Genomic DNA, 24,896 nt, shown 5'->3' on the forward strand with positions numbered 1-24,896 from the left:
TGGAGGATGCACTCCGGGCTTTTAGAACAGCCTACAAAACTCCAAATGGAACCACACCTTTTAGACTTGTTTATGGAAAAGCATGTCATCTTCCAGTAGAAATTGAACACAAAGCATTTTGGGCTTTGAAGACATGTAATCTTGATTTACATGAAGCTGGACGTCTACGGTTAAGTCAACTAAACGAATTAGAAGAATTAAGACATGAAGCATACGAAAATTCATTAATCTATAAGGAAAGAACGAAGAAATGGCATGATAAAAGAATCAGAAGTTCAAAAGAATTCAAAGAAGGAGACAGAGTTCTTCTTTTAAATTCACGATTCAAGCTATTTCCTGGAAAATTGAAATCAAGATGGTCTGGACCATTCATAGTCAAAAGAGTTTTCCCATACGGAACGATAGAATTAATAAATTCAAATGGGATTGAATTTAAGGTTAATGGTCACAGAGTTAAACATTACATAGATAGTCCAATGGAAGTTGACAATGAAGTTAATCACAATTTCGATACCACAGCTAACTAAGTGTGGGGAGAATCAAGTCTTTTAAAGGATAATATGTATTTCTGTTAGAGTTAGATTTTCTGTTTTCGTGTAGTTCTCGAAAATGGAACCCGAATGGTCTTTCCCTAGCAGACCCTAAAGAACTAGTCTTCTCCCCCCATTCTGAATTTTTATTTTTTTAGGTTTTTACGAAATGAAGACTTCCTGTGAACTAAACCATGGTCTAATGCTACACGCTTTGATCACTAAATGTAATAATGACACACTTTCGAGTGAAATAGTATCAGTAATCAGAGAAAGATTGGACGGAGTAAGAAAAGAATCCAGATGCGAAGATAATAAGTTACAATTTGGTAAAGGAAAATCAAAATCCGCAGCAAAAAGAAGAGCACGACACCTAGAAAGATGTCACAAATGCGGAAAATGGTCACATGGAGGTAAATGTTCAAATAATCAAACCTATTCAAACACCGAATTTGTTACTTTATGCAGAGACGGACTATTCATATGTTTAGAAGAAAAAATACTTAATGCTCGAGGTTACGCCTATGTAGCTACGGAAAACTAATTAAACCGACTATCTTATGAGTAGGATAGATCGTATCACTAAGAATACTATCTCACAGGTAAGTCTGTACAGTTTTTATTTTTTTTATTTTTATTTTTAACCTTTTGATAATAAACGCTAATTTGTTCGCTATAAAGTATTAAATTGGTATTGAATAAAATTAGGTTTGGCGATCGAAATTATTGATATCATTCAAAAATTTATTACATCACGGCGAAATTTAACGTTTATTCTTAAGGTATAAATATCTTTCATCAATCAACCCAAAATATTTCAAAAATTCGTCGTGAGTTAAATTAGGTCATGGAACCGAAATTACTTTACCGAAAAGAGGGGCGTATGTTTTTGATAATATTTGATTGATTAAAGTGGGATAAAAGCCAAAAAGATTTTTAATTTTATTTTTACCATGTTTTTTTTAAAATTAATATATAGTTATTAATTTAATATTGTAAACTTTTTAAATCAATATATTTAAAATTGTAAATATTTGAAAAATTAATATTTTTAAGTTTGTATGTATAACAACAAAAATATAATATAAGTTTGGTGTGAATTTATAATATTAATTTTTAATTTAAGTTTGGTGTGAATTTATAATATGAATTTTTAAATTAAGTTTGGTGTGAATTTTTAATTTTTAAAATATGAATTTTTAATTTTATGCATTTTTAATTTAAGTTTGGTGTGAATTTATAATATGAATTTTTAAATTAAGTTTGGTGTGAATTTTTAATTTTTAAAATATGAATTTTTAATTTTATGCATTTTTAATTTAAGTTTGGTGTGAATTTAAAAACAAAAACTTACTTTATTTTGTTAAGTTAAAAATATGATTTTTAAAATTCGTCGTAAGTTGAAGACTAGGTCTTTGAACCGAAATTGCTTTACCCGAGGGAGGGACGAGAACTTTTATTATCATTATTTTTAATCTTATTGAATTAAAGTATGCCAAAAACATTAAAAAAAAAAACCAAAAATCTTTGCTTTTAAAACCGCGCTTTAAATAGACAAATTTTAAAATTTTGTCGAAGGACGGAATAGTAAATCGATCCGAAACGACCTCGTTCTAAAACAAAGGAAAACAAAATTTTAAATTTATTTTATATTTGTTTTATAAGTAAGGATTATTATTTATTATTTAAACGAAAAAAAAAGTGGCCGCGACTCGCGGAGTTTGAAGAACAAATACACCGCAAGTCGCGGAGAGACCAAATTACAGAAAAAAAAAATAAAATATTGGAATCAGCTCAGTCAACACACAACACCCACATAAACTGCGAAAAATACCGAAAAATTACTCCCAAAATCGAATTTTTTCACCGAAAATCATCAAATCTTTTACTAAAATCATGTTGAGAAGGATGCTATCAAGGAATTACTCAAGAAAAACGGTAAATTTCTACACCTAAACACCATTTAATCCGAAAATTAGTGTTCTTGAGCAATTTTTTCCCCAATTCGATTTTAATGCTTTTTAGTGTAATTTTGCTTAAATTGCTTGTGTATTATGCTTGCATAACCTAGATTGATGCTATTTAACATGATTAGAAGCCTTAAACTTCAAATTTTGGGTAATCTAAGGTTTGTGTTCTTGAGTAATTTGGGGCTTTTTGATATAAACAGGTTATGGCCGATTTTTGTCATGAATTATTACTAAATTAAGTAGTGTAACATGTTTAGGTAGTTAAATGATCCAAACTTTGAGCCTAAACATGATTTTGAGAATTAAAGTGGACTTTTTCAAGTCTAAAATTCATGAACTTGATTTTTGAGAAATAATGCCATTTGAAACTTGTTTAAATGCTAGTAATGATTATTTTGACATGTTATTTGAGTTGAATACTTATGAACTTGGCAAATATTTTCGTATATGCTTATTTGAAAAAGTGTAGATTTGATAAAAATATGAAAATGAGCTTAAGTTTGATATAAATTGAACATGTCATTGTAATTATTTTGATTGATGATTTTGTTGACACTAATGCATATTTGGATGCACAAAAATTGTGTTTGATGTGTTTTGCAGACTGAAAGGGGTGAATCTTCATCCCAAGCTCGCAATGCTCCTGCTGAGAATGCGGAACAACAGGAGGTGGATAACTATTACAAAAAAGATATACCTCATCCAGTCATGACATTTTCAGATATGCACTTGGAAGATTTGCACCCGAACTTGAGATTTGACAGACGTTGGATAGATTATCCAAAATACCAAAGGGGTTTGCATACTCTTCATTCTAAAGCTGTTGAAGTACCTAGGGTAATAGAATGGGCACCATTAGAAGCTGTAGAATTGGCCGGGCCAATTAGAGAATTACTTACACAGAGGTATGGTAATTCTACACAGAGGTATGGTAATATAAAGTATGGTGTGAAGAATTATTGTGTAGTATAGAAATAAATGATCGGGTAGTTAGTTTAACCGATCGATCTTTTATTAGATTTTTGTTAGGAGGTTCGATGCGCCACATGTCTTTACTAGACATGGCTCAGGCCTTACGTATATATACGCCTGAGGAGTTAGCATCTGCCGATTGTAGAGGGTTGATATTGAACGGTAGGAAAATTGATGAAAATTTTGATACGCATGGTGTATGGAGTCAAATGACAAGCCATCACCGATTTAAAGGGGGAAATTACTCTTATTTGGATATAGATAGAGCAGAGTTAAGAGTAATTCATAGGTTTTTAGCTAATTCGATTACACAACGAGGTAAGAATAAGGAAAAGGTAAATGAACAGGATTTGTTTTACCACATGTGTATTCGAGACCCACAAAGCGCTGTAAGTATACCTTATTGTGTGGGTTATTATTTATCAGCTATGGTTAGGGGCGTGAGACCGCAAACTATAATAGGAGGTGGTATATTTATTACTTTGATTGCTGAATATCTCGGTGTGGATACAAGTCGGGGGGGATTATTAATCGAAGAAGCAGAACCTCACGATACAATTGGTTTAAATATATACCATGGTGCTAAAGTTTTGAAGAGGCGAAATAACGCCGCAGTACGATATAATGGTAGACATCCACAGGTTGAGAGAAACCAACAGCCAGGTAATGTGGGAGGGGGAAATGAAATGACAGAAATGCAAATGTTTATAGCTTCACAAGAGTATGAAAATGCTAGACATAGAGCATTTGAAGATTGGCAAGTTCATCAAAACCAAATCATAGCTCATTGCCAACATGTAGGTAGAAACTATATTCCTACTCCATCGCCCGTATTTCCTCCCTGGTCAATAGAGATCCAACCACCATATCCTACGTATAACCCAGCCGAAGCATTTTATAACACATATGGTTATGCATGGAACCCCTACTGGTATCAGTATCATCCCTAGTTTACTTAGTTTTATTTATTTTATAATTTGTAATGTTGATACATTTAATACTTATGTTAATATTGTAATAGTTTTTATAATTTTCTAACTTTTATTATTAGATTTTAATAATTTTTGAATGTGGGGTAATATACCAAACTTCAAAAATATGTATATATGTTTGCAGTTTATCTTATGTACACAACAGGGTAAAACAACACATTTTCAAAGACTGGCATTAAGTTCAGCAAAAGCAACTAATTTTGACGACAAGATACAAAATATATGTGAAATAACAACAAGACGGAATGAACAAATGATGTGCACCATTTATCATTCAACATAAACAACAATATGTTTGGAAACTTTGGTAAAATTTAATCATTTCTACGCTAATCACCCTCAATAATTTAAATTATTACTGATTTTTTGCAAATGAGGGCATTGCAAGATCTTAAGTGTGGGAAGGAGTTAAATTCTTTCGGATTTTAAAATTTTTACTTTATACACTTGGTTACCATTAGAAATACTAGTAAAGTAGTAGTTGTATTAGAATCTAGTGCTCTCTGATAATAAAGAACAGCCCTAGTCTTATATACTGACTACCCAATTCTAGTAAAAATTTTCAAAATTTTCAATTAAATGAACTCAAAATCATGTTTATACATATTTATGAACGATAAAACTAGGTGTTAACACTAAAATTATTGTTACCTCGGAAAGGACATAAATTGAGAAACAAACCAAAATGTTAAAATTCATTTAAAATGGAATAGAGGATAATAAAAAAGGAAAATAAAAGCCAAGTGTGGGAAAAATTACCAAGTTATCTTAAACATATGTCACATATTTCTGTAACAAATAATTGAAGATACTTTTGCTATGGACTAAACTAAACTGTTTTACCCGATGAAAGAAAAGAAAAGATGGATCTACACGATGAATCAATTCCATCATTAAAATGAAGTAAAGTCTTTCGAAAAAGACACGCGCTTCTTGATTTAGGTCATGAAGTTGTCGTCCAGATAAGCTGTAGGTTGACCAAAAACCTAGAAAAGTCATCACTAAAATCAGCAGGAAATCCACGGACCCCAGCATAAAATAGGGTCGCTAAGTGGTCAGATTTATCCTAACCATGAGAAGGATTTATCTCGTACAATGGGGGGGCACCGTGCAAATTAGCTTGATAAGACTAATGAATCAGACCCCCAGAAAGGATAATCTCCTTAAAAGATCAAAAATCAGCTTTTAAGCCTGATATTACTCAATCCTAGAGATTGACCTTAAAGATTGAGAATTACAAACTCATGGAATTCAATGATATCTAAACTCGAGCTTGAACGAGAAAATATTTTGATCAAAATTACAAACCGATTTGTTTTCTGAAAATCTATTTTCAATGCGTTCATTACCATTGAACGTAAAATCCTAGGAATTCACCTGGAATTCATTAGGTCACCTGAACTAAATCGGGTGTCAACCGTAAGAACGGTGGTCGCATAGCATGGTCAAAGACAGGACCTTGTGCCAAATTATAAGGGTGAGCTTTACTATTGCTCCTACAAAGGATAGTAATTGCGTCCGACACGTTATAGACCATAATTAAAAGCATGTCAGGGGACATTGCCTTAACAGTTGCTTGTTCAACGCTTTTCTTTACAACCGGATGGTAGTTTACCGAAAGGTAATATTCGGAGCAAGTATACTGGACGTGTTGCATTCCTAATACAAGGTTAGCAAGTGGGTGACACAAAACCGCAAGTTTTGAGCTAAAATTTTCAAATATGAAACCCACCAAACCCACAAAAATAATTTGCAAACACCGGTGAAGGGTTATTCCAAAAAACTTATCTAGGGTAAAAGCTAGATTTAATTTTCAAAAGATCAAATGTTTTCATAAAGATCCAATTTTCTTAATGGATCTAAATTTTTATAGTCATGTGGGACTGTAAACCATATCGTTACTACCATTGTTTATACCGCCGTAAAGAAATCACTGATGTACAAAGTGTGAAGAATAAAGAAGTGATTCTTGTATTTCAAGACTATATTGCTTGAGGACAAGCAACGCTCAAGTGTGAGAATATTTGATAATGCTAAAAACGAACATATATTTCATAGCATTATTCCTCAAGAAAGACATGCTTTTAGTTGCAATTGTTCTATTTACAAGTAATATTCGTTTAAATAATAAAAGGTGAAGACAAAAGACAGATTCGACGAATTGAAGACGCAAACGACCAAAAAGCTCAAAAGTACAAAATACAATCAAAGAGGTTCCAATTATTGATAAGAAACGTCTCAAAATTACAAGAGTACAAGATTCAAAACGCAAAGTACAAGATATTAAATTGTACGCAAGGACGTTCGAAAATCCGGAACCGGGACCAGAGTCAACTCTCAACGCTCGACACAATGGACTAAAAATTACAAGTCAACTATGCACATAAATATAATATAATATTTAAATAATTCTTATAATTATTTATATATTATATAATATAATAAACTGTCGGTAAACAAAGAGCCAAAGCTGGGTGAGCTGTAATTACAAACTCCGCGACTCGCGGAGTTTGAGGAGCAAAGAGGGTGCGAGTCGCGGAGTCCCCCTGGACGAAAATTCCTATAAAAGCCAGCGAATTTTGATCGTAAAAATATCCATAAAATCTCTCTTTCTCTATTTGTAAACGTAATATATATATATATATATATATATATATATATATATATATATATATATATATATATATATATATATATATATATATTTTAATTTTAATTATAATTCTAATAATAAGGGTATGTTAGCGAATGTTGTAAGTGTGTAAGTCGAAATTCTGTCCGGGTAACGCTACGCTATTTTTAATCATTGTAAGTTATGTTCAACCTTTTTAATTTAATGTCTCGTAGCTAAGTTATTATTATGCTTATTTAAAACGAAGTAATCATGATGTTGGACTAATTACTAAAATTGGGTAATAGAATGGGCACCATTAGAAGCTGTAGAATTGGCCGGGCCAATTAGAGAATTACTTACACAGAGGTATGGTAATTCTACTTTTAATGATTGGGTACGATTATTCAGCATGCGTAGACCTGTATATAAAGTATGGTGTGAAGAATTATTGTGTAGTATAGAAATAAATGATCGGGTAGTTAGTTTAACCGATCGATCTTTTATTAGATTTTTATTAGGAGGTTCGATGCGCCACATGTCTTTACTAGACATGGCTCAGGCCTTACGTATATATACGCCTGAGGAGTTAGCATCTGCCGATTGTAGAGGGTTGATATTGAACGGTAGGAAAATTGATGAAAATTTTGATATGCATGGTGTATGGAGTCAAATGACTAGCCATCACTGATTTAAAGGGGGAAATTACTCTTATTTGGATATAGATAGAGCAGAGTTAAGAGTAATTCATAGGTTTTTAGCTAATTCGATTACACAACGAGGTAAGAATAAGGAAAAGGTAAATGAACAGGATTTGTTTTACCACATGTGTATTCGAGACCCACAAAGCGCTGTAAGTATACCTTATTGTGTGGGTTATTATTTATCAGCTATGGTTAGGGGCATGAGACCGCACAGTATAATAGGAGGTGGTATATTTATTACTTTGATTGCTGAATATCTCGGTGTGGATATAAGTCGGGGGGATTATTAATCGAAGAACCAGAACCTCACGATACAATTGGTTTAAATGTATACCATGGTGCTAAAGTTTTGAAGAGGCGAAATAACGCCGCAGTACGATATAATGGTAGACATCCACAGGTTGAGAGAAACTAACAGCCAGGTAATGTGGGAGGGGGAAATGAAATGACAGAAATGCAAATGTTTATAGCTTCACAAGAGTATGAAAATGCTAGACATAGAGCATTTGAAGATTGGCAAGTTCATCAAAACCAAATCATAGCTCATTGCCAACATGTAGGTAGAAACTATATTCCTACTCCATCGCCCGTATTTCCTCCCTGGTCTATAGAGATCCAACCACCGTATCCTACGTATAACCCAGCCGAAGCATTTTATAACACATATGGTTATGCATGGAACCCCTACTGGTATCAGTATCATCCCTAGTTTACTTAGTTTTATTTATTTTATAATTTGTAATGTTGATACATTTAATACTTATGTTAATATTGTAATAGTTTTTATAATTTTCTAACTTTTATTATTAGATTTTAATAATTTTTGAATGTGGGGTAATATACCAAACTTCAAAAATATGTATATATGTTTGCAGTTTATCTTATGTACACAACAGGGTAAAACAACGCATTTTCAAAGACTGGCATTAAGTTCAGCAAAAGCAACTAATTTTGACGACAAGATGCAAAATATATGTGAAATAACAACAAGACGGAATGAACAAATGATGTGCACCATTTATCATTCAACATAAACAACAATATGTTTGGAAACTTTGGTAAAATTTAATCATTTCTACGCTAATCACCCTCAATAATTTAAATTGTTACTGATTTCTTGCAAATGAGGGCATTGCAAGATCTTAAGTGTGGGAAGGGGTTAAATTCTTTCGGATTTTAAAATTTTTTACTTTATACACTTGGTTACCATTAGAAATACTAGTAAAGTAGTAGTTGTATTAGAATCTAGTGCTCTCTGATAATAAAGAACAGCCCTAGTCTTATATACTGACTACCCAATTCTAGTAAAAATTTTCAAAATTTTCAATTAAATGAACTCAAAATCATGTTTATACATATTTATGAACGATAAAACTAGGTGTTAACACCGAAATTATTGTTACCTCGGAAAGGACATAAATTGAGAAACAAACCAAAATGTTAAAATTCATTTAAAATGGAATAGAGGACAATAAAAAGGAAAATAAAAGCCAAGTGTGGGAAAAATTACCAAGTTATCTTAAACATATGTCACATATTTCTGTAACAAATAATTGAAGATACTTTTGCTATGGACTAAACTAAACTGTTTTACCCGATGAAAGAAAAGAAAAGATGGATCTAAACGATGAATCAATTCCATCATTAAAAGGAAGTAAAGTCTTCCGAAAAAGACACGCGCTTCTTGATTTAGCTCATGAAGTTGTCGTCCAGATAAGCTGTAGGTTGACCAAAAACCTAGAAAAGTCATCACTAAAATCAGCAAGAAATCCACGGACCTCAGCATAAAACAGGGTCGCTAAGTGGTCAGATTTATCCTAACCATGAGAAGGATTTATCTCGTACAATGGGGGGGGCACCGTGCAAATTAGCTTGATAAGACTAATGAATCAGACCCCCAGAAAGGATAATCTCCTTAAAAGATCAAAAATCAGCTTTTAAGCCTGATATTACTCAATCCTAGAGATTGACCTTAAAGATTGAGAATTACAAACTCATGGAATTCAATGATATCTAAACTCGAGCTTGAACGAGAAAATATTTTGATCAAAATTACAAACCGATTTGTTTTCTGAAAACCTATTTTCAATGCGTTCATTACCATTGAACGTAAAATCCTAGGAATTCACCTGGAATTCATTAGGTCACCTGAACTAAATCGGGTGCCAATCGTAAGAATGGTGGTTGCATAGCATGGTCAAAGACAGGACCTTGTGCCAGACCAACAAATTATAAGGGTGAGCTTTACTATTGCTCCTACAAAGGATAGTAATTGTGTCCGATACGTTATAGACCATAATTAAAAGCATGTCAGGGGACATTGCCTTAACAGTTGCTTGTTCAACGCTTTCCTTTACAACCGGACGGTAGTTTACCGAAAGGTAATATTCGGAGCAAGTATACTGGACATGTTGCATTCCTAATACAAGGTTAGCAAGTGGGTGACACAAAACCGCAAGTTTTGAGCTAAAATTTTCAAATATGAAACCCACCAAACCCACAAAAGTAATTTGCAAACACCGGTGAAGGGTTATTTCGGAAAACTTATCTAGGGTAAAAACTAGATTTAATTTTCAAAAGATCAAATGTTTTCATAAAGATCCAATTTTCTTAGTGGATCTAAATTTTTATAGTCATGTGGGACTGTAAACCATATCGTTACTACCATTGTTTATACCGCCGTAAAAAAATCACTGATGTACAAAGTGTGAAGAATAAAGAAGTGATTCTTGTATTTCAAGACTATATTGCTTGAGGACAAGCAACGCTCAAGTGTGGGAATATTTGATAATGCTAAAAACGAACATATATTTCATAGCATTATTCCTCAAGAAAGACAAGCTTTTAGTTGCAATTGTTCTATTTACAAGTAATATTCGTTTAAATAATAAAAGGTGAAGACAAAAGACAGATTCGACGAATTAAAGACGCAAACGACCAAAAAGCTCAAAAGTACAAAATACAATCAAAGAGGCTCCAATTATTGATAAGAAACGTCTCAAAATTACAAGAGTACAAGATTCAAAACGCAAAGTACAAGATATTAAATTGTACGCAAGGACGTTCGAAAATCCGGAACCGGGACCATAGTCAACTCTCAACGCTCGACGCAATGGACTAAAAATTACAAGTCAACTATGCACATAAATATAATATAATATTTAAATAATTCTTATAATTATTTATATATTATATAATATAATAAACCGTCGGTAAACAAAGAGCCAAAGCTGGGTGAGTTGTAATTACAAACTCCGCGACTCACGGAGTTTGAAGAGCAAAAAGGGCGCGAGTCGCGGAGTCCCCCTGGACGAAAATTCCTATAAAAGCCAACGAATTCTGATCGTAAAAATATCCATAAAATCTCTCTTTCTCTATATGTAAACGTATTATATATATATATATATATATATATATATATATATATATATATATATATATATATATATATATATATATATATATATATTTTAATTATAATTCTAATAATAAGGGTATGTTAGCGAATGTTGTAAGTGTGTAAGTCGAAATTCTGTCCGGGTAACGCTACGCTATTTTTAATCATTGTAAGTTATGTTCAACCTTTTTAATTTATTGTCTCGTAGCTAAGTTATTATTATGCTTATTTAAAACGAAGTAATCATGATGTTGGACTAATTACTAAAATTGGGTAATTGGGCTTTGTACCATAATTGGGGTTTGGACAAAAGAACGACACTTGTGGAAATTAGACTATGGGCTATTAATGGGCTTTATATTTGTTTAACTAAATGATAATTTGTTAATGTTAATATAAATATTTACAATTGGACGTCCCTATAAATAACCATATACACTCGATCGGATACGATGGGCATGGTATTTATATGTACGAATAATCGTTCATTTAACCGGACACGGGAATGGATTAATAACCACTAGAATTATTAAAACAGGGGTGAAATTATGTACAAGGACACTTGGCATAATTGTTAACAAAGTATTAAAACCTTGGGTTACACGCAGTCGATAACCTGGTGTAATTATTAAACAAAGTATTAAAAAATCTTGTTACAGTTTAAGTCCCCAATTAGTTGGAATATTTAACTTCGGGTATAAGGATAATTTGACGAGGATACTCGCACTTTATATTTATGACTGATGGACTGTTATGGACAAAAACCAGACGGACATATTAAATAATCCAGGACAAAGGACAATTAACCCATGGGCATAAAACTAAAATCAACACGTCAAACATCATGATTACGGAAGTTTAAATAAGCATAATTCTTTTATTTCATATTTAATTTCCTTTATTTTATATTTAATTGCACTTCTAATTATCGCACTTTTATTTATTATTATTGTATTTAATTACACTTTTAATTATCGTACTTTTTAATTATCGCAAGTTTATTTTATCGCACTTTTATTTATCGCAATTTCATTATCGTTATTTACTTTACGCTTTAAATTAAGTCTTTTATTTATTTAATATTTTACATTTTGTTTTAACTGCAACTAAAGTTTTTAAAATCGACAAACCGGTCATTAAACGGTAAAAACCTCCCTTTATAATAATAATATTACTTATATATATATTTGTATTTTTATAAAATAAAACTAATATAGCGTTAAGCTTTGTTAAAAGATTCCCTGTGGAACGAACCGGACTTACTAAAAACTACACTACTGTACGATTTGGTACACTGCCTATAAGTGTTGTAGCAAGGTTTAAGTATATCCATTCTCTAAATAAATAAATATCTTGTGTAAAATTATATCGTATTTAATAGTATTTTCTTGTAAAATTTAATAGTATTTTATACCCCTTTAACATCAGTAAGCATTTTCGTTAAGTAGAAGTATTTTGATAAGTGTCTTGAAGTCTTTCAAAAGTGTATGAATACATATTAAAACACTACATGTATATACATTTTAACTGAGTCGTTAAGTCATCGTTAGTCGTTATATGTAAGTGTTGTTTTGAAACCTTTAGGTTAACGATCTTGTTAAGTGTTGTTAACCCAATGTTTATAATATCAAATTAGATTTTAAATTATTATATTATCATGATATGATGATGTATAAATATCTCTTAATATGATATATATACATTAAATGTCGTTACAACGATAATCGTTACATATATGTCTCGTTTCAAAATCATTAAGTTAGTAGTCTTGTTTTTACATATGTAGTTCATTGTTAATATACTTAATGATATGTTTACTTATCATAATATCATGTTAACTATATATATATCCTTATATATGTCATCATATAGTTTTTACAAGTTTTAACGTTCGTGAATCACCGGTCAACTTGGGTGGTCAATTGTCTATATGAAACCTATTTCAATTAATCAAGTCTTAACAAGTTTGATTGCTTAACATGTTGGAAACACTTAATCATGTAAATAACAATTTCATTTAATATATATAAACATGGAAAAGTTCGGGTAACTACAGTACCTACCCGTTAAATAAATTTCGTCCCGAAATTTTAAGCAGTTGGAGGTGTTGACATATCTTCTGGAAATAAGTACGGGTATTTCTTCTTTATCTGATCTTCTCATTCCCAAGTGAACTCGGGTCCGCTACGAGCATTCCATCGAACCTTAACAATTGGTATCTTGTTTTGCTTAAGTCTTTTAACCTCACGATCCATTATTTCGACGGGTTCTTCGATAAATTGAAGTTTTTCGTTGATTTGGATTTCATCTAACGGAATAGTGAGATCTTCTTTAGCAAAACATTTCTTCAAATTTGAGACGTGGAAAGTGTTATGTAAAGCCGCGAGTTGTTGAGGTAACTCAAGTCGGTAAGCTACTGGTCCGACACGATCAATAATCTTGAATGGTCCAATATACCTTGGATTTAATTTCCCTCGTTTACCAAATCGAACAACGCCTTTCCAAGGTGCAACTTTAAGCATGACCATCTCTCCAATTTCAAATTCTATATCTTTTCTTTTAATGTCAGCGTAGCTCTTTTGTCGACTTTGGGCGGTTTTCAACCGTTGTTGAATTTGGATGATCTTCTCGGTAGTTTCTTGTATTATCTCCGGACCCGTAATCTGTCTATCCCCCACTTCACTCCAACAAATCGGAGACCTGCACTTTCTACCATAAATTGCTTCAAACGGCGCCATCTCAATGCTTGAATGGTAGCTGTTGTTGTAGGAAAATTCTGCTAACGGTAGATGTCGATCCCAACTGTTTCCAAAATCAATAACACATGCTCGTAGCATGTCTTCAAGTGTTTGTATCATCCTTTCACTCTGCCCATCAGTTTGTGGATGATAGGCAGTACTCATGTCTAGACGAGTTCCTAATGCTTGCTGTAATGTCTGCCAGAATCTTGAAATAAATCTGCCATCCCTATCAGAGATAATAGAGATTGGTATTCCATGTCTGGAGACGACTTCCTTCAAATACAGTCGTGCTAGCTTCTCCATCTTGTCATTTTCTCTTATTGGCAGGAAGTGTGCTGATTTGGTGAGATGATCAACTATTACCCAAATAGTATCAAAATCACTTGCAGTCCTTGGCAATTTAGTGATGAAATCCATGGTAATGTTTTCCCATTTCCATTCCGGGATTTCGGGTTGTTGAAGTAGACCTGATGGTTTCTGATGCTCAGCTTTGACCTTAGAACACGTCAAACATTCTCCTACGTATTTAGCAACATCGGCTTTCATACCCGGCCACCAAAAATGTTTTTTGAGATACTTGTACATCTTCCCCGTTCCAGGATGTATTGAGTATCTGGTTTTATGAGCTTCTCTAAGTACCATTTCTCTCATATCTCCAAATTTTGGTACCCAAATCCTTTCAGCCCTATACCGGGTTCCGTCTTCCTGAATATTAAGATGCTTCTCCGATCCTTTGGGTATTTCATCCTTTATATTTCCCTCTTTTAAAACTCCTTGTTGCGCCTCCTTTATTTGAGTAGTAAGGTTATTGTGAATCATTATATTCATAGATTTTACTCGAATGGGTTCTCTGTCCTTCCTGCTCAAGGCGTCGGCTACCACATTTGCCTTCCCCGGGTGGTGACGAATCTCAAAGTCGTAATCATTCAATAATTCAATCCACCTACGTTGCCTCATATTCAGTTGTTTCTGATTAAATATGTGTTGAAGACTTTTGTGGTCGGTATATATAATACTTTTGACCCCATATAAGTAGTGCCTCCAAGTCTTTAATGCAAAAACAACCGCGCCTAATTCCAAATCATGCGTCGTATAATTTTGTTCGTGAATCTTCAATTGTCTAGACGCATAAGAAATCACCTTCGTTCGTTGCATTAATACACAACCGAGACCTTGCTTTGATGCGTCACAATAAATCACAAAATCATCATTCCCTTCAGGCAATGACAATATAGGTGCCGTAGTTAGCTTTTTCTTCAATAACTGAAACGCTTTCTCTTGTTCATCCTTCCATTCAAATTTCTTCCCTTTATGCGTTAATGCAGTCAAGGGTTTTGCTATTCTGGAAAAGTCTTGGATGAACCTTCTGTAGTAACCAGCTAGTCCTAAAAACTGGCGTATGTGTTTCGGAGTTTTTGGGGTTTCCCACTTTTCAACAGTTTCTATCTTTGCCGGATCCACCTTAATACCTTCTTTGTTCACTATGTGACCGAGGAATTGAACTTCTTTCAACTAAAATGCACAATTTGAAAACTTAGCGTACAATTCTTCCTTCCTCAATACTTCTAACACCTTTCTCAAATGTTCACCGTGTTCTTGATCATTCTTTAAGTAAATAAGTATGTCATCAATGAAAACAATGACAAACTTGTCAAGGTATGGTCCACACACTCGGTTCATAAGGTCCATGAACACAGCTGGTGCATTAGTTAAACCAAATGGCATGACCATAAACTCGTAATGACCGTAACGTGTTCTGAAAGCAGTCTTTGGAATATCATCTTCTTTCACCCGCATTTGATGATACCCGGAACGTTAGTCAATCTTTGAATAAACAGACGAGCCTTGTAGTTGATTAAATAAGTCGTCGATTCTCGGTAGTGGGTAGCGGTTCTTGATGGTAAGTTTGTTCAACTCTCGGTAGTCGATACACAACCTGAATGTACCATCTTTCTTCTTGACAAACAAAACAGGAGCTCCCCACGGTGATGTGCTTGGTCGAATGAAACCTCGCTCTAAAAGTTTTTGTAAGTGGCTTTGCAGTTCGTTCATCTCGTTGGGTGCGAGTCTGTAAGGAGCACGAGCTATTGGTGCAGCTCCTGGTACAAGATCTATTTGAAATTCAACGGATCGATGTGGGGGTAATCCCGGTAATTCTTTCGGAAATACATCGGGAAATTCTTTTGCGACGGGAACATCATTGATGCTCTTTTCTTCAGTTTGTACTTTCTCGACGTGTGCTAGAACAGCATAGCAACCTTTTCTTATTAGTTTTTGTGCCTTCAAATTACTAATAAGATGTAGCTTCGTGTTGCCCTTTTCTCCGTACACCATTAAGGGTTTTCCTTTTTCTCGTATAATGCGAATTGCATTTTTGTAACAAACGATCTGTGCTTTCACTTCGTTCAACCAGTCCATACTGATTATCACATCAAAACACCCTAACTCTACTGGTATCAAGTCAATCTTAAATGTTTCGCTAACCAGTTTAATTTCTCGATTCCGATATATATTATCTGCTGAAATTAATTTACCATTTGCTAATTCGAGTAAAAATTTACTATCCAAAGGCGTCAATGGATAACTTAATTTAGCACAAAAATCTCTACTCATATAGCTTCTATCCGCACCCAAATCAAATAAAACGTAAGCAGATTTATTGTCAATAAGAAACGTACCCGTAACAAGCTCCGGGTCTTCCTGTGCCTCTGCCGCATTAATATTGAAAACTCTTCCGCGGCCTTGTCCATTCGTGTTCTCCTGGTTCGGGCAATTTCTAATAATGTGGCCCAGTTTTCCACATTTATAACAAACTACATTGGCATAACTTGCTCCGACACTACTTGCTCCACCATTACTCGTTCCGACACCATTTGTTCCTTTCGTTCTATTAACCCCTGGTCCGTAGACCTCACACTTCGCCGCGCTATGACCATTTCTTTTACAATTGTTGCAAAATTTGGTGCAGAACCCCGAGTGATACTTTTCACACCTTTGGCATAGCTGCTTCTGATTGTTGTTGTTGTTGCGGTTATTATTGTTGTTGGGATGATTGTTGTAGTTTCTGTTGTTATTGTTGTTGTTGTTGTTGTTGTTGTTGTTGTTGTTGTTGTTAGGCCGTTTGTTGTAGTTGCGATTGATGTTGTGATTGTTGGGATAGTTATTGCGATTATTGTTGTAATTGCTGCTGTTGTTGTATTGGTGATTCTTATCACTGTTTTCCTCCCACTTTCTTTTGACTTGCTTCACATTGGCCTCTTCAGCGGTCTGATCTTTAATTCTTTCTTCAATCTGGTTCACTAGTTTGTGAGCCATTCTACATGCCTGTTGTATGGAGGCGGGCTCGTGTGAACTTATATCTTCTTGGATTCTTTCCGGTAATCCTTTCACAAACGCGTCGATATTCTCTTCCTCATCTTCGAACGCTCCCGGACACAATAGGCATAATTTTCTGAATCGTCTTTCGTACGTGGTAATATCAAATCCTTGGGTTCATAACCCTCTAAGTTCTGTCTTGAGCTTATTGACCTCGGTTCTGGGACGGTACTTCTCGTTCATCAAGTGCTTAAATGCTGACCACGGTAGTGCGTAAGCAACATCTTGTCCCACTTGCTCTAGATAGGTATTCCACCATGTTAACGCAGAACCTGTGAAGGTATGCGTAGCGTACTTCACTTTGTCCTCTTCAGTACACTTACTTATGGCAAACACCGATTCGACCTTCTCGGTCCACCGTTTCAATCTGATCGGTCCTTCGGTTCCATCAAATTCCAAAGGTTTGCAGGCAGTGAATTCTTTGTAGGTGCATCCTACACGATTTCTTGTACTGCTAGATCCAAGGTTATTGTTGGTATGTAGAACAGCCTGTACTACGGCTATGTTTGAAGCAAGAAAGGCACGAAATTCCTCTTCGCTCATATTCAAGGTGTGTCGAGTAGTCGGTGCCATTTCCTTCAATATGTCAAATGAAACGAGTTAATCATATAGAATATCAAGAGTAGTCAATAGTATTTTGTAGCGTAATATGAACTTATTTATAAAAGCTCTTTCTTCATATTAGCATTTTATACTCTTTAATTCGGGTAGTACCTACCCGTTAAGTTCATACTTAGTAGCTAACATACCATTTCAACTACTACAATTCTATATGAAAAACTAATCACAAAAAAAAAAAATATCATATTCAAACCTTTATACAATAACTTGCAAACTTACAATACCGTTTTTTTTTACATATAGCATGAAATATAGCACATAAAACTTTGATACAAAGTAGTTGCGAAGATAATTCTAGTTAATAAATAAGGCGTTCAGCAAAGGCAACAAAGACACGTAATTCATATGTCCAGAAACAAGTCATGCATTCTGGTTTTACTAATACCACTTCCCATCCTTGGTCTTGCGGAACGTAACCGTTGTGACCGATAGTATGACAACGTGTTGTAACGTCGTCAAAAGGGCGAAGGTTACGTAATGACCAACAGTCTCGTAATAACCTAACAACCTCATTTCTTACCCCAATTACCGACTCCGTCACTTGTGGGAACGTTTTGTTTAATAGTTGTAGCCCGATGTTCTTTTTCTCACTTTGGTGAGAAGCGAACATTACTAACCCATAAGCATAACATGCTTCTTTATGTTGCATGTTAGCCGCTTTTTCTAAATCATGAAGTCCTATATTCGGATACATTGAGTCAAAATAATTTCTTAACCTGTTGCGTAAAATAGCATTTGGGTTCCCCGCAATATATGCGTCAAAGTAAACACATCGTAACTTATGGGTTTCCCAATGTGATATCCCCCATCTTTCAAACGAAAGCCTTTTATAAACCAATGCATTCTTGGAACGTTCTTAGAATGTCTTACAAACTGATTTTGCCATAAATAGTTGTGCTGAGGAATTCTGACCGACTCTAGACAAGATTTCATCAATCATGTCTCCGGGTAAGTCTTCTAAAATATTGGGTTGTCTATCCATTTTGTGTTTTTATACTGTAAAATAGACAAGAGTTAGATTCATAAAAGATACTTATTAATACAAGCAATTTTTACATATATCGTAAAGCATAAGCACACTATATTACATATATTACACTGCACAAATACAACTATCTTATTCCGACTCACTCGTTTCTTCTTTTTCGAACTTGGTTCTTTTTGCTAAGTTTTTAGGGATATATGATGTTCCCCAAATACGAGCCGTCGTTTTCCACATTGGTCTAGAAAAACCTAGTGGTTTAGAGGTTCCGGGGTTATTGTTACAACTTAAGAAATACGGGTGTTGACGATACATATAAAGTTCATCGGGGTTAGAATCAGATTTCTCTATTTTTATGCCCTTTCCCTTATTGTTCTCTTTTGGTTTTTTAAATTCTGTTGGGGTAATTTCTATAACATCATCGGAATCCTCGTCGGGATCCGATTCATCGGAGAATTGGTAATCCTCCCAATATTTTGCTTCCTTGGTGGAAACACCATTGACCATAATTAACTTTGGTCGGTTGGTTGAGGATTTTCTTCTACTTAACCATTTTATTATTTCCCCCACTGGTTCTTCTTCCGGTTCCGATTCTTCTTCCGGTTCCTCTTCGGGAACTTGTGAATCAGTCCACGAATCATTCCAATTTACATTTGACTCTTCATTATTATTAGGTGAGTCAATGGGACTAGTTCTAGAGGTAGACATCTATCACATAATATCAAACACGTTAAGAGATTAATATATCACATAATACTCACATGTTAAAAATATATAGTTTCCAACAAAATTTGTTAAGCATTCTTTTTTTTTTCTTCAAGTAAACACGGTCGAAGTCCAGACTCACTAATGCATCCTAACAAACTCGATAAGACACACTAATGCAAAATTCTGGTTCTCTAAGACCAACGTTCGGATACCAACTGAAATGTCCCGTTCTTATTGATTAAAAACGTTCCATATTAATTGATTTCGTTGCGAGGTTTTAACCTCTATATGAGACGTTTTTCAAAGACTGCATTCATTTTTAAAACAAACCATAACCTTTATTTCATAAATAAAGGTTTAAAAAGCTTTACGTAGATTATCAAATAATGATAATCTAAAATATCATGTTTACACACGACCATTACATAATGGTTTACAATACAAATATGTTACATCGAAATCAGTTTCTTGAATGCAGTTTTTACACAATATCATACAAACATGGACTCCAAATCTTGTCCTTATTTTAGTATGCAACAGCGGAAGCTCTTAGTATTCAACTGAGAATAAACATGCCTTAAACGTCAACAAAAATGTTGGTGAGTTATAGGTTTAACCTATATATATCAAATCGTAACAATAGACCACAAGATTTCATATTTCAATACACATCCCATACATAGAGATAAAAATCATTCATATGGTGAACACCTGGTAAACAACATTAACAAGATGCATATATAAGAATATCCCCATCATTCCGGGACACCCTTCGGATATGATATAAATTTCGAAGTACTAAAGCATCCGGTACTTTGGATGGGGTTTGTTAGGCCCAATAGATCTATCTTTAGGATTCACGTCAATTAGGGTGTCTGTTCCCTAATTCTTAGACTACCAGACTTAATAAAAGGGGCATATTCGATTTCGATAATTCAAACATAGAATGTAGTTTCACGTACTTGTGTCTATTTTCTAAATCATTTATAAAACCTGCATGTATTCTCATCCCAAAAATATTAGATTTTAAAAGTGGGACTATAACTCACTTTCACCAAATATCACTTCGTCGAGAATTTGACTTGGTCACGGGTTGATTCACAAACCTATAACAATATATACATATATATCAAAGTATGTTCAAAATATATTTACAAAACTTTTAATACATTTTGATGTTTTAAGTTTATTAAGTCAGCTGTCCTCGTTTGTAACCTACAACTAGTTGTCCACAGTTAGATGTACAGAAATAAATCGATAAATATTATCTTGAATCAATCCATGACCCAGTGTATACGTATCTCAGTATTGATCACAACTCAAACTATATATATATTTTAGAATCAACCTCAACCCTGTATAGCTAACTCCAACATTCACATATGGAGTGTCTATGGTTGTTCCGCAATATATATATAGATGGGTTGACATGATAGGTCAAAACATTGTATACGTGTCTATGGTATCTCAAGATTACATAATATACAATATAAGTTGATTAGGTTATGGTTGGAATAGATTTATTACAAACTTTCACGTAGGTAAAATGAGTAGTTTTTATCAATCTTGTTTTACTCGCCATTTCTTCGTTTCTAATCCGTTTTGAGTGATTCCAGTGGCCACGGTTTCGTATTGAACTTAAATTTATGAATCTAAATAGAAAAAGTATAAGTTTATAGTCATAAATACAAGTTACAAGTCATTTTTGAAAGAGGTAGTCATTTCCATCGAAAGAACGACATCTTGATGACCATTTTGAAAAACATACTTTCACTTTGAGTTTAACCATGATTTTTGGATATAGTTTCATGTTCATAAGAAAAATCATTTTTCAAGAAATATAGCTTTTAAATCAAAGTTCTTCTTAGCTTTTAATTATCCCAACCAAAACAGCCCCCGGTTTTACTACGACGGCGTATATCCAGTTTTATGGTGTTTATCGTGTTTCCGGGTTTTAAATCATTAAGTTAGCATATCATATAGATATAGAACATGTGTTTAGTTGATTTTAAAAGTCTAGTTAGAAGGATTAACTTTATTTGCGAACAAGTTTAGAATTAACTAAACTATGTTCTAGTGATTACAAGTTTATAACGTTGAATAAGACAGCTTTTTATGTATGAATCGAATGATGTTATGAACATCATTACTACCTCAAGTTCCTTGGATAAACCTACTGGAAATGAGAAAAATGGATCTAGCTTCAAAGGATCCTTGGATGGTTTGAAAGTTCTTGAAGCATAATCATGACACGAAAACAATTTCAAGTAAGATTTCCACTCGAAATAAGATTGTTATAGTTATAGAAATTGAATTAAAGTTTGAATATTATTATTACCTTGTATTAGAAAGATAACCTACTGTAAGTAACAAAGGTTTCTTGATCTTGGATGATTACTTAGAATGGATTTAGAAAACTTGGAAGTAAACTTGCAATCTTGGAAGTATTCTTGTTTTTATGAAACTAGAACTTTTGGAATTTATGAAGAACACTTAGAACTTGAAGATAGAACTTGAGAGAGATCAATTAGATGAAGAAAATTGAAGAATGAAAGTGTTTGTAGGTGTTTTTGGTCGTTGGTGTATGGATTAGATATAAAGGATATGTAATTTTGTTTTCATGTAAATAAGTCATGAATGATTACTCATATTTTTGTAATTTTATGAGATATTTCATGCTAGTTGTCAAATGATGGTTCCCACATATGTTAGGTGACTCACATGGGCTGCTAAGAGCTGATCATTGGAGTGTATATACCAATAGTACATACATCTAAAAGCTGTGTATTGTACGAGTACGAATACGGGTGCATACGAGTAGAATTGTTGATGAAACTGAATGAGGATGTAATTGTAAGCATTTTTATTAAGTAGAAGTATTTTGATAAGTGTCTTGAAGTCTTTCAAAAGTGTATGAATACATATTAAAACACTACATGTATATACATTTTAACTGAGTCGTTAAGTCATCGTTAGTCGTTACATGTAAGTGTTGTTTTGAAACCTTTAGGTTAACGATCTTGTTAAGTGTTGTTAACCCAATGTTTATAATATCAAATTATATTTTAAATTATTATATTATCATGATATTATGATGTATAAATATCTCTTAATATGATATATATACATTAAATGTCGTTACAACGATAATCGTTACATATATGTCTCGTTTCAAAATCATTAAGTTAGTAGTCTTGTTTTTACATATGTAGTTCATTGTTAATATACTTAATGATATGTTTACTTATCATAATATCATGTTAACTATATATATATATCCTTATATATGTCATCATATAGTTTTTACAAGTTTTAACGTTCGTGAATCACCGGTCAACTTGGGTGGTCAATTGTCTATATGAAACCTATTTCAATTAATCAAGTCTTAACAAGTTTGATTGCTTAACATGTTGGAAACACTTAATCATGTAAATAAAAATTTCATTTAATATATATAAACATGGAAAAGTTCGGGTCACTACGGATTCTAATACAACTACTGCTTTACCAGTATGTGAGACGGTGGTTGTACTAGTTGAGGTAGCTGGCTTCTTCCTTTTTACAGCTGGCTTTCAATGAGGTCCCTACCCCTCAGCTGGTGCAGCACCAGAGGCAGCCGGTTGGTTCACTCCACCTCGAGCAGCAAGATACTCCAGCATGCCTGGTGTCAGGACATTATATGGAGCAGCATGAGCATCTTTTGGCATTCCCCCTTGTTTTGAAGGCAGGTCGAATGATTCATCAGCAATCTGCTGGTAAGCTTCACCCAGCTCATTTTCAAAAACAAGGCTTAAAAACCTTGGAAAGGGGATTAAGTGTGTTCGTTTAGGTGCAAGCACAATTTCCCTTAGCCTTAAGTAAATTTCACCGGCATAATCAATATTTCGATTGAACAGCATCCCATGACCAATCTTCAGCTCAAAATCTGAGCACTGATCAAAGCTCCCGGACTTCTGACTGATGCAGTGAGTCAGCAAGCCAAAGAAATAGTTCCACAGAGGTGGCATCTGTCTCCTTAAGGGCGTATGAGCCACTGGTCCATCAAACCCTATAATCTCCAGTACCTCTCTTCGAAACTCATCACTGGTTGGAGAATTAACGAACGGACTAATGGGTAATTGGAGAGCACGTCAGATGGCATCAACAGTGATGGAGTAGGCTAGGGTTTCAGTCACCATTCCACGAATACATGGAACGTTCTGTTACGTGGTGGCCGTGGTGGCAGTATACCATAATCTGGCCAAACAAGCCGGATAAAGACGAGAAGGTACGCCGGTAATAGCTCTAGCCAGTGGTGATTGTCGTATGTAATCGATAAGCGCATCATAACCCAAGTTGGCTTTGGTTTTGGGAATTGAAAGGGCATGAGCAGCATTGCCTCTTGATAGGCGAATGGAGGAGTGTTCTGGTGCATTTGCAACTCTAACAAGGCTTGGGTGCAGGTTGAATAGAGGGCCTTGCACCACTTGTTCTTCGTTGACCGGTGGTGGTTGCTGTTGCTGTGGTTGTTGTTCCGCTGGCTGGTTTGCAGCAGGCGGTGATTGATGTTGTTGTTGTTCTGCCATTGAAGATTTCGTAGAAGATGGATGTATGAATTGATTTGAAGATTTGAGGATTTTTAGAGAGAAGAGTGTGAATTTGAAAACTGAATAACCAAAGGTTATTATGGAAGATAAAACACTCTTTTAACCATTGTGATTGGGTGAAAAAGGCAGGAGAGAGAAAATGACAACTGCTATTAGCAGGTGCGTGGGCAGATGTGACAGAGTGGCACATTCGAGGGGACACAGACTGATGATTTGAAATATATATGGCTTGAATACTCATACCTCCCATTCAACATTAAATGCAGCAGGTTTTAATTAACCTTTTTTTTAAAAAAAAAATTGAAAACCACAAAATAAGTTTTGTATTAAATACAAAATACTTTGTTACATTTAATATGTCATGAATTTAATTTAAATCATTGGAAGTAAATGAGTTGCAGATTTAAGGAATCATTAAATTTTGTGAGCTATTTATTATTTCAATTAAAAACATTTTGAGTAACTAAAATATAAAAGACCTTGTTGTGCTAAGTGTTTTACATGTAGGCAGTAAGGTAACAAAAATGGCTTACTGGTTTGCCCTACATGTTGTAGAGCCAGCACATCAACAAAAATTGTCTTTTATTTAAAGTTCAAGCATACCCAGCTTAGAGATGAGATAGTTAAAATGTTTCTCATCTAAGGGCTTTGTGAATAGATCTGCTAACTGCTGGTCTGTTGAAATAAAGTGTAGCTCCACATCTCCT

The sequence above is a fragment of the Rutidosis leptorrhynchoides genome, chromosome 8 (genome assembly GCF_046630445.1).
Source record: "Rutidosis leptorrhynchoides isolate AG116_Rl617_1_P2 chromosome 8, CSIRO_AGI_Rlap_v1, whole genome shotgun sequence".
Classification (NCBI taxonomy): domain Eukaryota; kingdom Viridiplantae; phylum Streptophyta; class Magnoliopsida; order Asterales; family Asteraceae; genus Rutidosis; species Rutidosis leptorrhynchoides.